The following is a 12,058-nucleotide window of genomic DNA, read 5'->3' on the forward strand; positions in this document are numbered from 1 at the left end:
TATTTTGTATCTTATCCTCCTACTTGATGGTGAGATCCATGTTTGTTCTGAGCAATATGACAACCAAACCACACTGTATTTCCAATACAGATCCTGATTTGATTGTAAAATCAAACTTATAGGCTAAGTTTAGACAGGCAGTCCAATTCTGATCTTTTTTTCACTAGCTCTGAAAAAGATCCAATGTGAAAAGATCTGATGTGATTGGTCAAAAGACCAATTAGCCTGCGCAGCCATATTGTCCCAAACATTTATAGAAACACTAAATGCAGAAAAGTAAGTGAAAATTAGTTCTGAAACGGTTGTTCTGAGTTTGAGAAGGGAAAACATTGTTCCTCTTTGACAATTTTGTAAATATATTTGTGTATACTGTATATCACAGCAATAATATGACAATGCATGTGGACATTTACTTGTTTGCTCTCTTAGCTTAGGTTGTCTTCTGTAAAGAATACAAATACAGGTACCAACTGCAGTGTGGGTAGGAATGTGAATCAGGGAGAGTCCTAATGAAAAGCTATCTGTCATAGGTTACCAACAACACTCCACTACTCTGTGTACTCTGACTGGGAGATTTGTCCATGTTCTTATCCTTATTTATGTTATTTATGTGCCCGGCTTGGCTGCGCAATGATGAAAAGTGCCAAAAACTATGATTTCCATAACAAAAGCCTTCAACATATGGTGGGTTGCTTGAAACCTTCCATATGATCCTCAGAACAATGATTCAGTTTTACCACTTTATTTCTAACTCTATCTTTTTTTCTGTCTTTACTATTTCCTATGAATTGTGAAGAAATTTAAGCCATGATTGCTGAGGGGTGTTTTGGTTGATTTTATTCTGCTACAATTAAAATTTATGATAACAATAATGGATAATAAGATAATAAAAACAAGTTATCTACAGGTCCGTTTTTTATTTCCTTGATAAGGCCTCTGTGAGCAATCAGACAACCTATTCAATTCATACATTGTTTCAACAAGCTGTATATTGTCGTATCTTCTCTAATACTGACTAATTTGAATTACGCTATAATATCAATAACAGATATGACAGATTCTTTGTTTTCAATCAATTATTTCAGACTGATCCACCATATCCACATCAAATCACTGGTGTTAAACATCATTTCTATACAAATAATCTAGAGACCAATTGGCCTGCAATACTACAAACATACAATATCTATCAAAATCTATTTTATTTTTATTGTGAGAAATATGACCATTATTCTATTCTAGTGCCCAGATCAACTGACAGAGAAAATAGGACCGATATAGAAGCCCTGGTTGTATATTTATGTGTAAGAGTTACCGAAACATAGGGTAATATTAAAAGCAAAAGCATCAGTTCCAGAGCTATTAAGCCATTCTTGATCATAACATTTTAATGGGACATTGATTTTATGCCGGAGCTCCTCTTTCACCAGTGACTCAAAAGCCAGAGTGACAAATATGGAACAAAATAAAAATGAATCATGGGGATTCTTTTTCTGGGCTTTTCTTGATTGGTTTCCAGGGAATATACAACACTTGAATTGGTGGCGGTGGTGATGTCCTTCAGTGTCCTACAGCAGCAATGAAACAGTATAATGAGACAGACGGAACAGTGGGCTGGGTAGGGAACTGGAGGTGGACAGATGCTTTGTAGAACATTAATTCACAGGAATCTTTCTCCACTCAAGGGACAACTGGGACGATGCATCATATATAAAGGTGTATGCTGTGACAGCAGTAAACTGTAGCCCCTCATTAGTAACATTTCAGAAAGGAAATTATGTACTTGTTTACATATTTATGTGCATTTACGTGCTGTTCTCAGTTTTTTTTTAAACTAGCTTCACTACAAGTGTTTCTAAATTCAACATTTATTTATCTATCATTTATTATATCTCAACTCATTCCACAGTGACGTGTTCTTAGATCTTATATTTCAAACCCTGATTTCTAAAGTAATGAGAATCACACAAACACACAAACAAAGTTTGTTGTAGCAGATGTTGTCCCTGGCCAGATTTAACAATGACAATAAACAGGTCATTTCATTATGTGGCAATAAAGTGTAAAGTGAGGACCCATGGAATCCAATTACATTACCATAACTTCCCCCTGGATGTGCAGCCTGGGCAGGGCCAGCCCTGGGAATAAGCGACATAAGCGGTCGCTTAGGGCTTACTGTTGAGCATTAGGATAGTAGAGTACACAAGGTGTCATTTTGAAATGTCGTTGTCCATCAGCAGTTTCTCTCTTGTTATGTCAGTCACTAACAGTCTCTCAATTAGCCCATGTCAGCTAAATTTTTTTAGATTGGTAAGTTAGTCTAGCCAGCTATCTAAACTTCTAGTAATCATGGTCGAATTACAGGGCATGTGCCCAGGGGCCCTGACCTCCATGGGGCCCCATAGATTTGGTCACTTTCACTCATAAGTCATGGCAAAATGTGTAGAATTGCAGGAAATTCGATTTAAAACTGAAAAAATGTCTCTCAACCTGTCATCCCGTATATGGGTTGAAAATGGCAGATTTTGTCATTGATAAGTGCCTAAATTGGTACCCAGTGGCCGTACAGTAACATGCTATACATGATGTCAGAGCTCAGGTTCTCCAGTTCGCAGCGCTGTATGGGTTTTGACTGACAGCCGTTATAAACTGGAGTAGCGCGCGCGACAAGAAGATGCCCCCATCCCTTCCGCTAATTGGGGTACTTTTGCACATTTGTTGTTGTCTGAGTGAGGGAAATGTTGTAAATCAAGAGCAGTCGATGTGTAATGAAAGATGAGACATTGAGGATTATAATAAATACCACTTTGATGTCATACAAGCAAACCACACACCCATGAGTCCAAATGTGCACTTCATATTTCCATATTTGAAAACTCATGTCATTTACAGTATCAACGTTTATGATCGCTATGTTTGAGCCACAGTTACAAGGATGACATGCATAAAGCAACCCTGGGTTGTCCTGAACTGAATGAGCTTATGTTTGTCGTATTATGAACAACATTTTGCTTAGGCCCCCAAAAGCCTAGGGCCAATGATCAGACTTTGAACACTGAGAGAGATGACTGAGACGACAGTCATGGCTCTGTGGACGTCCTCCTCACATCATGGCTCTGTGGACGTCCTCCTCACATCATGGCTCTGTGGATGTCCTCCTCACATCATGGCTTTGTGGAAGTCCTCCTCACATCATGGCTCTGTGGACGTCCTCCTCACATTATGGCTCTGTGGACGTCCTCCTCACATCATGGCTCTGTGGACGTCCTCCTCACATCATGGCTCTGTCTGAAATGGCACCCTATTCCCTATAGTGTACTATTTTGATCAGAGCCATATGGACCCAGTGTACTATAGGGAATAGGGTGCCATTTGGGACACATCCTCATGTCTCTCTGGTGCCTGACAGGCTACTGCCATCTCCTTCCTCCACCAACTGATCCAGCCACCCGGCCATTAGGAGCGATTATGATGCATTGAGCTTGTTATTAATTATTTTATTAGACCCCCAAAGAACAGTGGGTATCTTACAGACAGTGTTACTCTAACCAGTGTGGTTTTGTTTTGCTCTCATGTACTGTTTCTTAGCATCTCTCTGCATCTGGCGCCATTTGTTGGATGATTATTGACTCATGTAAAGGTCCCTATCTCAACAACTAAATACTCTAGAAATCAGTACAATCCTTTAAAAGCAGCAAACAGAAAAAAGTTGAATTTGTCCAAATAACTAACTACTTCATCCTAATTTAAACCCAAAATGGTATTAATTGGTATATACTGTCAACAAATATGTTTGCATCACCAGTTGGTTCTTGGGCAGTCAAGGCCACCCTAACCATAACTGTAGCTGCCTCTTTAAGAGCTAACAGTTTGTCTTTGAACATTCAGTATGTGCATCACAGGACAGAGAAGCTCATTAAAGCATCTCGATTCCTCCCTGGTCTGTTTCATCAGTTGAGACTGCCAAGCTCTTTAGCTCAGTGTTCTTGATGTGTGTGCTGTTTATGTAAAACCCATCTGTTTGCTCCTCTCTCTCTTGGAAGAGGGGCCACCTCTTCCTTCTGCTTCTCTTTTGAAGTCATGTCAAAATCAGATTTTCGTGCATTTAAATCATCTGAGTTTCACTTTTTTTAATCAACGTTCAGGCAAAAGTAAAAAAGGGCACTGCTTGAATTAGGCACAGTCCAACTCCTCGCCTTTATTTCCTGTTTTGGCTGAATGGTCCACATATGTGTTTGTTTTGCATTTATGCATGTTCAACACAGTGTATGAACACAACAGATCAGTCATAGATTCTACTGTAAAAAGAGCTACATCAAGTAATGACAGAAATAAAGCCAGTCACAATTAAAAGACACTTCATCTCTCAAAGAGTTTGTTTAAAAGACTGAACATCACCGTGATAATTATTATCACTTTAAAAGCATGTCACTGTGTTATAAATAAAAATAGCTTATAGCCCTGCTGTCGGAGAGTTGGCAGGTAATTTTTTTGAGGAGCTCCAGCGCGACAATCCCATGGGGGCTGAAATCTAATATTAACTGCAAATCACTATGTGAGAACTGTTCTTCCGTGACCTGACGCTGTACCTGTATGACTAACTCAATCTAGGTAATTTAGATATGTTAGCTACTGTACTGGGATGTAGTGCTGCTGTGACAGTTATGGGCTATAGAAAGTGCAGTGGGACTTCTGGAAATACAGTACACACTGTAGGGTTAATTTACATGTTTGTTGGATGTGAGTGACAAGGCTTATTCCTCTCCTGTGATGATCTGATGTGTGATTGACAGTAAATCAGATGATCTGATTTGTGATTCTGACGGTTTGTGTGATTGACAGCAAAGCAGTGACTTGGATGTGGCATTGCATATATAAAGAAACTAATGTGCTGACAGTGGAGAGATGTGTTACTTAGATTTGTAACCTCAGATAATATTTATATTTGCAGCTCAGATATTCAAAGCCCACACACATGCAAATATTTATATAAAATAAGTGCACTTTCAGTTGATAAGTGAGGATGGCAACATCTACGGCCCATGTTAGGGAGAATACCGTTTTGTTTTAATTCAATAACATATACATCTGATACATTATATTCCTCAGTATAGAAGGCTAATGCTTTGAGCACAGAGCATATTTTGTATACCAGGGTTCTTCAATTCCGGTCCTGGAGGGCCGAAACACCTCTGTTTTTCATCCTCTCCTTCTAATCAGGGGCTAATTCAGACCTGGGACACCAGGTGAGTGCAATTAACTACCAGGTAGAAATAAAAAACAGAAGTGTTTCGGCCCTCCAGGACCGGAATTGAAGAACCCTGGTATATACTATATGCCATTTGCTTTGTCTGAGATTGTACACCCTACATTGCCAGACTCTTTATACTATTCCATTGTTGACTTTTAGGACAGATGATTTTCTACCCTCTTGAACAATGGGCTCTAAATTGCAGCTAATAACCCTTGTGACCAATTAATCATATTCAATCATATTGAAGTTCAAAGTATTTGTGATGATTTAATGCAGTGACCTGAGTCTCCTGTCCAATAAATCATTTTTAATTGTCTCATTAGTGGGAGAGCCTGACTGTGGGTTGGAGAAACCAACAATTGTTCTATCTTCTTCACTACTTTGAAGCTTTCCAGTAATACCTGGGCAAAGCACCGAGCCCAGACATCCTCTTAGTTACCACAGCAACCTGGCTGGCTCTTTGAAATCCCTACAAAAATAGCATTTTTATCCACACATAATCATCCAAGTGTTCTTTGAAGGAAAAGGCATAATATCATGTTCTAACACTTCAAAATTCAAAACATGTACGCACCTCATTATAAAAAGTTTGTCACCTAAAGAGTCTGTTTGCTTATTTATTCGGTTTATTTATTATTTTCAACTGCATGACTAATTACTAGGATTCATTTTTATGACATTCAGTTTGGTTGGGATATCAGGAAATAGTATTTTGTCTCACATACAGTAGAGAAGACTGCAGGTTCTGATTTAAAGGTGTATTATCATCAGAGGCAGAATATTACAAAAGTTCCTGTGAACTTTAATCGTTTGCTGAACTACACTCCCTAGGATACATAGGGAGACATAGCGGTGCTTTTAAATCTTCCTTGATGCAACACAACTTTGGCGAAATAAGTTATTATTTTGATTCACATCAACTTAATGTTTTATGATTGTATAATAATAATGCAATAATGTATAATAATCCAACCCTACTTTGGATAAAAGCGTCTGCTAAATGGCATATTATTTATTATTATTATTTGATTTGGTATTCCGTCAAAGGAGGTGGGCAATGCGCTGATAGGGTGGAATCCATCTGCATGGTCAGGAAGATGTTTGAAACTGATGGAACGTCGAGTGGAAATGAGAGTGAGAAGGAATGGATTACAGTGGCAAACAAAAAAGGAAATAAGAGAAGTAAAGTGGTCGAGGAATCGAGTAAATCTAAGCCTACACTCTTCCGGAAAAAAGGTGCTATCTAGACCCTAAAAGTAAAATAAAATGTTGTTTGCCACATGCGCCGAATACAACAGGTGTAGACTTTACTGTGAAATGCTTACTTATGAGCCCTTTTCCCACAATGCATTTCAAAAGTAAGAAAAATATAAATAAATAGCAAATAGAGGAAAAAAGGAAATAGTAACACAATAAAATAACCATGGATTTTTGGGGGGTTTGTATCATTTGATTTACACAACATGCCTACTACTTTGAAAATGCAAAATATTATTTATTGTGAAACAAACAAGAAATAAGACAAATAAACAGATAACTTGAGTGTGCATAACTATTCTCCCCCCCAAAGTCAATACTTTGTAGAGCCACCTTTTGCAGCAATTACAGCTGCAAGTCTGTTGGGGTATGTCTCTGTAAGCTTGGCACATCTAGCCACTGGGATTTTTGCCCATTCTTTAAGGCAAAACTGCTCCAGCTCCATCAAGTTGGATGGGTTCCGCTGGTGTACAGCAATCTTTAAGTCATACCACAGACTCTCAATTGGAATCCCGGAACATATTCCAGTCTGTGCTAACGAAACAGTCCTGTAGCTTAGTACCCATTTCAATGGACCACTTCCGTATTGAGCGCGTCATTGGTACTTCCTGTTAGAGTTTTTGCTTGTAAGCAGGAATCAGGAGGATAGATTTATGGTCAAATTTGCCAAATGGAGGGTGAATGCCAAATGCGTCTCTGTGTGTGGATTAAAGGTGATCTAAAGTTTTTCTGCCACAGGTAGAAATGAGGTAAAACAGATTTCAGTTTTCCTGCATTAAAATCACCAGTCACTAGGAGCGCCGCCTCTGGGTGAGCATTTTCTTGTTTGCTTATGGCCCTACACAGCTCGTTGAGTGCGGTCTTAGTGCCAGTATCGGTTTGTGGTGGTAAATAGACAGCTACAAAAAATATAGATGAAAACTCTCTTGGTAAATAGCATGGTCTAGCTTATCATGAGGCATTCTAACTCAGGCGAGCAGAACCTTGAGACTTCCTTAATATTAGAGATTGCGCACCAGCTGTTGTTAATAAAGAGACACACACCCATGGATGGATTATTTTTATTGTGATTTTTTCAGGGGGTGCTGCAGCACCTTCAGCACCCCTACTTCCTGCAGCTATGCCCTCCCCTGAGCTTCCCCGACTATGTCATTCTGTCCTGCTGATGTATATAAAAACCAGCTAGATTTATATTTTCCATGTCCTTGTTCAGCCATGACTCAGAGAAACATAGGATATTATATTTCTTCAGATCACATTGATAGGATAGTCTCGAACAGAGCTCGTCCAGTTTATTCTCCAGTGCACGTTCGCCAATAAAACGGAGGGCAGAAGCGGTTTATCCACTCTCCAACGTAGTCTCGTCAAGTATCACGCACGCCGGCCTCTATAGCACCGACTCCTCCTTCTCCGAGTGTTGCGGATTTGGGCCAGGTACAGGATAATAATATGTCCTTCGCCTCTGACTCATTGAAGTAGAAGTCTTCATCCAGGGTTCTTCGGCTGTCCCCATAGGATAACCATTTGACGAACCCTTTTTGATTCCAGGTAGAACTCTTTTCACAGTGGGTTGGTTCTACATGGAACCCAAAAGGGTTCTACCTGAACCCAAAAAGGGTTCTACCTGAAACCAAAAATGGTTCTCCTATGGGGACAGCCCAAGAACACTTTTGGAACCCTTTTTTCCTAAGAGTGTAGTTCTGACTCTTTTTTCGTTTCAGTGAAGGTTCTGGACCAATGGAGTTACCTGGGAGATCTGTTTGATCTCTCGATGAAAATTGCAGATGCATTGGATGAGGTTGCATCAGTTTTTTTGTGTGTCCAATGAGCAGAAGCAGCGTGCTTTGCACCTGAAAAAGATACAGGATTTGAATGGGTCGCATGTGGATCTGCGAAACAGGGCATCTATAAAGGAAGTGGCGCTAGAAGTGCAAAGGATGTAACTGAAGAATTAATTGCAGTGCTTTTGTGCACACCGACTAACCCGTATGGTGGATGGGGTGAGGAAGCACACTCCATTCATTATTTTTTTATTTAAAGAAGTCTCTACCTTCGCACGTATATTTGGGTTATGTGAGATACCCTATAGGAGCCTTTGTGCCCAAACCCATGCAGTCTGATAAATGTAAAATATTTTGGACATGTGTCAGGTGTATGTAGACGGGAGGCGTATTGGATGCCAGTTGAGGCAAAATGCTGCAATTGTTGTGGCAAACATGCGCTCAAATTCCAGAAATGCCCTGTTAGGGTGAAGGAGACAGAGGTGGCAAGAGTAAGGGCTGTCCAGTGTGTCTCCTATCCGGAGGCGGTGAGAAGAGTGGAAGAAGGGAGTAATGTTGAAGAAAACATGGTAGTTGGATTAGAGACACCAGTAAATGTTCCTCGCCAACAGGCTGCCATGTTGCATGTTAAAAAGGTGGACATTGTATCATTTATTGCATTGGTTATAAACTGCACAGCGCAAACAAAGAGGAAATCTGAGGAAACAGGTATTGTTGTGAATGCGGCTGAACGTTTTTGGGGACTCAGCAGAGGCAATTACAAGTAAGAAAATTATTTAAGCTACTTTTGCATTTAAAGCCAGTACGACTCCAATCAGAGATACTTTCGAGGAGATGGGACACTACATTGGACTCGTGTTAACGCCCATCGTGTACGTTACCCATGCGTCGTCAATGGACCGTGCAGTGCATTCTGGGTAATTCTGGGACAAGGAGCGAATGGGAGTCAATTCAGCATTAGCTAAAAAAAATAACATTAGCATGAATTTAGCCAACAAGAAGTACAACATTACAAATATTTTCAGAGATGTGAGATAATTAACTTGTTCTCTGTAATATAGTATAGCTTTGGAATTGTGACATTAAGTACTTTCGAGGAAAATAGGCAGGTTTCTCGACTCATACCCTGACTTTGAGAAGGGATTGCGTGTGGATTACCTTAGCAAATGCGTGATGCAGCATGACAACGTGAACACGATTTTTCGGCAGTCTGCTTGGTGAGGCATTATACAGTCATGGTCAAAAGTTTTGAGAATGACACAAATATTAATTTTCACAAAGTCTGCTGCCTCAGTTTTTATGATGGCAATTTGCATATACTCCAGAATGTTATGAAAAGTGATCAGATGAATTGCAATTCATTGCAAAGTCCCTCTTTGCCAAGAAAATTAACTTAATCCCAAAAAAACGTTTCCACTGCATTTCAGCCCTGCCACAAAAGGACCAGCTGACATCATGTCAGTGATTCTCTCGTTAACACAGGTGAGAGTGTTGACGAGGACATGGCTGGAGATCACTCTGTCATGCTGATTGAGTTAGAATAACAGACTGGAAGCTTTAAAAGGATGGTGGTGCTTGAAATCATTGTTATTTCTCTGTTAACCATGGTTACCTGCAAGGAAACACGTGCCGTCATCATTTCTTTGCACAAAAAGGGCTTCACAGGCAAGGATATTGCTGCTAGTAAGATTGCACCTAAATCAACCATTTATTGGATCATCAAGAACTTCAAGGAGAGAGGTTCAATTGTTGTGAAGAAGGCTTCAGGGCGCCCAAGAAAGTCCAGCAAGCACCAGGACCGTCTCCTAAAGTTGATTCAGCTGCGGGATCAGGGCACCACCAGTGCAGAGCTTGCTCAGGAATGGCAGCAGGCAGGTGTGAGTGCATCTGCACGCAGAGTGAGGTGAAGACTTTTGGAGGATGGCCTGGTGTCAAGAAGGGCAGCGAGGAAGCCACTTCACTCCAGGAAAAACATCAGGGACAGACTGATATTCTGCAAAAGGTACAGGGATTGGACTGCTGAGGACTGGGGTAAAGTCATTTTCTCTGATGAATCCCCTTTCCGATTGTTTGGGGCATCCGGAAAAAAGCTTGTCCAGAGAAGACAAGGTGAGCGCTACCATCAGTCCTGTGTCATGCCAACAGTAAAGCATCCTGAGACCATTCATGTGTGGGGTTGCTTCTCAGCCAAGGGAGTGTGTTCACTCACAATTTTGCCTAAGAACACAGCCATGAATAAAGAATGGTACCAACACATCCTCCGAGAGCAACTTCTCCCAAACATCCAAGAACAGTTTGGTGACGAACAATGCCTTTTCCAGCATGATGGAGCACCTTGCCATAAGGCAAAAGTGATAACTAAGTGGCTCGGGGAACAAACCATCTACATTTTGGGTCCATGGCCAGGAAACTCACCAGACCTTAATCCCATTGAGAACTTGTGGTCCATCCTCAAGAGGCGGGTGGACAAACAAAAACCCACAAATTCTGACAAACTCCAAGCATTGATTATGCAAGAATGGGCTGCCATCAGTCAGGATGTGGCCCAGAAGTTAATTGACAGCATGCCAGGGCAGATTGCAGAGGTCTTGAAAAAGAAGGGTCAACACTGCAAATATTGACTCTTTGCATAAACTTAATGTAATTGTCAATAAAAGCCTTTGACACTTATGGAATGCTTGTAATTATACTTCAGTATACCATAGTAACATCTGACAAAAATATATAAAAACACTGAAGCAGCAAACTTTGTGAAGACCAATACTTGTGTCATTCTCAAAAGTTTTTACCACGACTGTACGTTCCTGCGTTCACTGCACAATGGGATTCCTATCGCCTCCTTTTTCTAATATCTCTGCGTTAACTAAACGTTTCGATCGTTGAAGAGTGGGATCAATAGAAACCACAAATGTTTACCTATTAGACAGTTGAGCATCTCTCATAGCCTAATAGAATGGACATAAAATAAAACAGTGAAAATAGGTCTATTCACTCTGACAACGTTGAGGAAGTTCATAACGTGCCAATGGAAGTTATCATGCGACCAATCCCTCCTGTACTAGATGAGTGCAAAGTTCAGAGCCTTATGGGTATAATACAGGTACAAATGAGTCCTAGTTCTGCCTAGATCAGACCATATGAGAGTTGATTGATAAGTGGTGGTGGCATAAATACAGATGGCGGCAAGAAAATAGTAAAGATTCTCTTGTTGATTGAGAAACATCTGAGAAACTAGGCTACTGTATTAGACTGATAAACCTCTAGTGGGAATGACACATTTTTGCCATGTTTATTGAATGTATCAAACAGGTGTATTTCCCTCTTCTGTGTGATATACAGTATTTTTCCTCATAGGAATCAACAGACATCAGCACTGTTCCTCCCATTGATATACTCTGGATCAAGGGAAGGGAAGGAGGAAATTACTACTACTCCTTTGGAGGCTGTCACCGGTTTGAGGCATACAAACGGTTGAAAATGAAAACCATTCCAGCAAAGATCTTCAAATAAAATGTTGCAGACCTGCGCATGTACTTGGGCACCTCAACCCCAGACCTACAGTGAAATTTGATTAATTGAGGACTGTAGAGCCATGTTATACTCCATGTGAATCAGTGGTTTCAACTGTATAATGTGCAGTGCAAGTATTGACAAGCAGGTGGAGATGTAACTCTGTTTTATATCATGTTGTTATATCATGTATTGCCCCTCCTGTATCACCTTTGATACTGAAAGGTGGAGTATTATGTAATATTTCCAAATACAA

The 12,058-nt window shown here is 40.3% G+C and overlaps 1 pseudogene across 1 annotated transcript; it reads left to right on the plus strand.

Annotated features, from left to right (window-relative positions):
- The first annotated feature begins 9,465 nt into the window (after positions 1–9,465).
- LOC311148123 (sulfiredoxin-1-like) lies at positions 9,466–11,856 on the plus strand (annotated as a pseudogene). Its single transcript has 3 exons — positions 9,466–9,509; positions 11,266–11,392; positions 11,647–11,856. The product of its transcript is annotated as a sulfiredoxin-1-like (transcript).
- Positions 11,857–12,058: the final 202 nt, after the last annotated feature.

Source organism: Coregonus lavaretus (genome assembly GCF_964263955.1).
Source record: "Coregonus lavaretus genome assembly, chromosome: 20".
Taxonomy (NCBI): Eukaryota; Metazoa; Chordata; class Actinopteri; order Salmoniformes; family Salmonidae; genus Coregonus; species Coregonus lavaretus.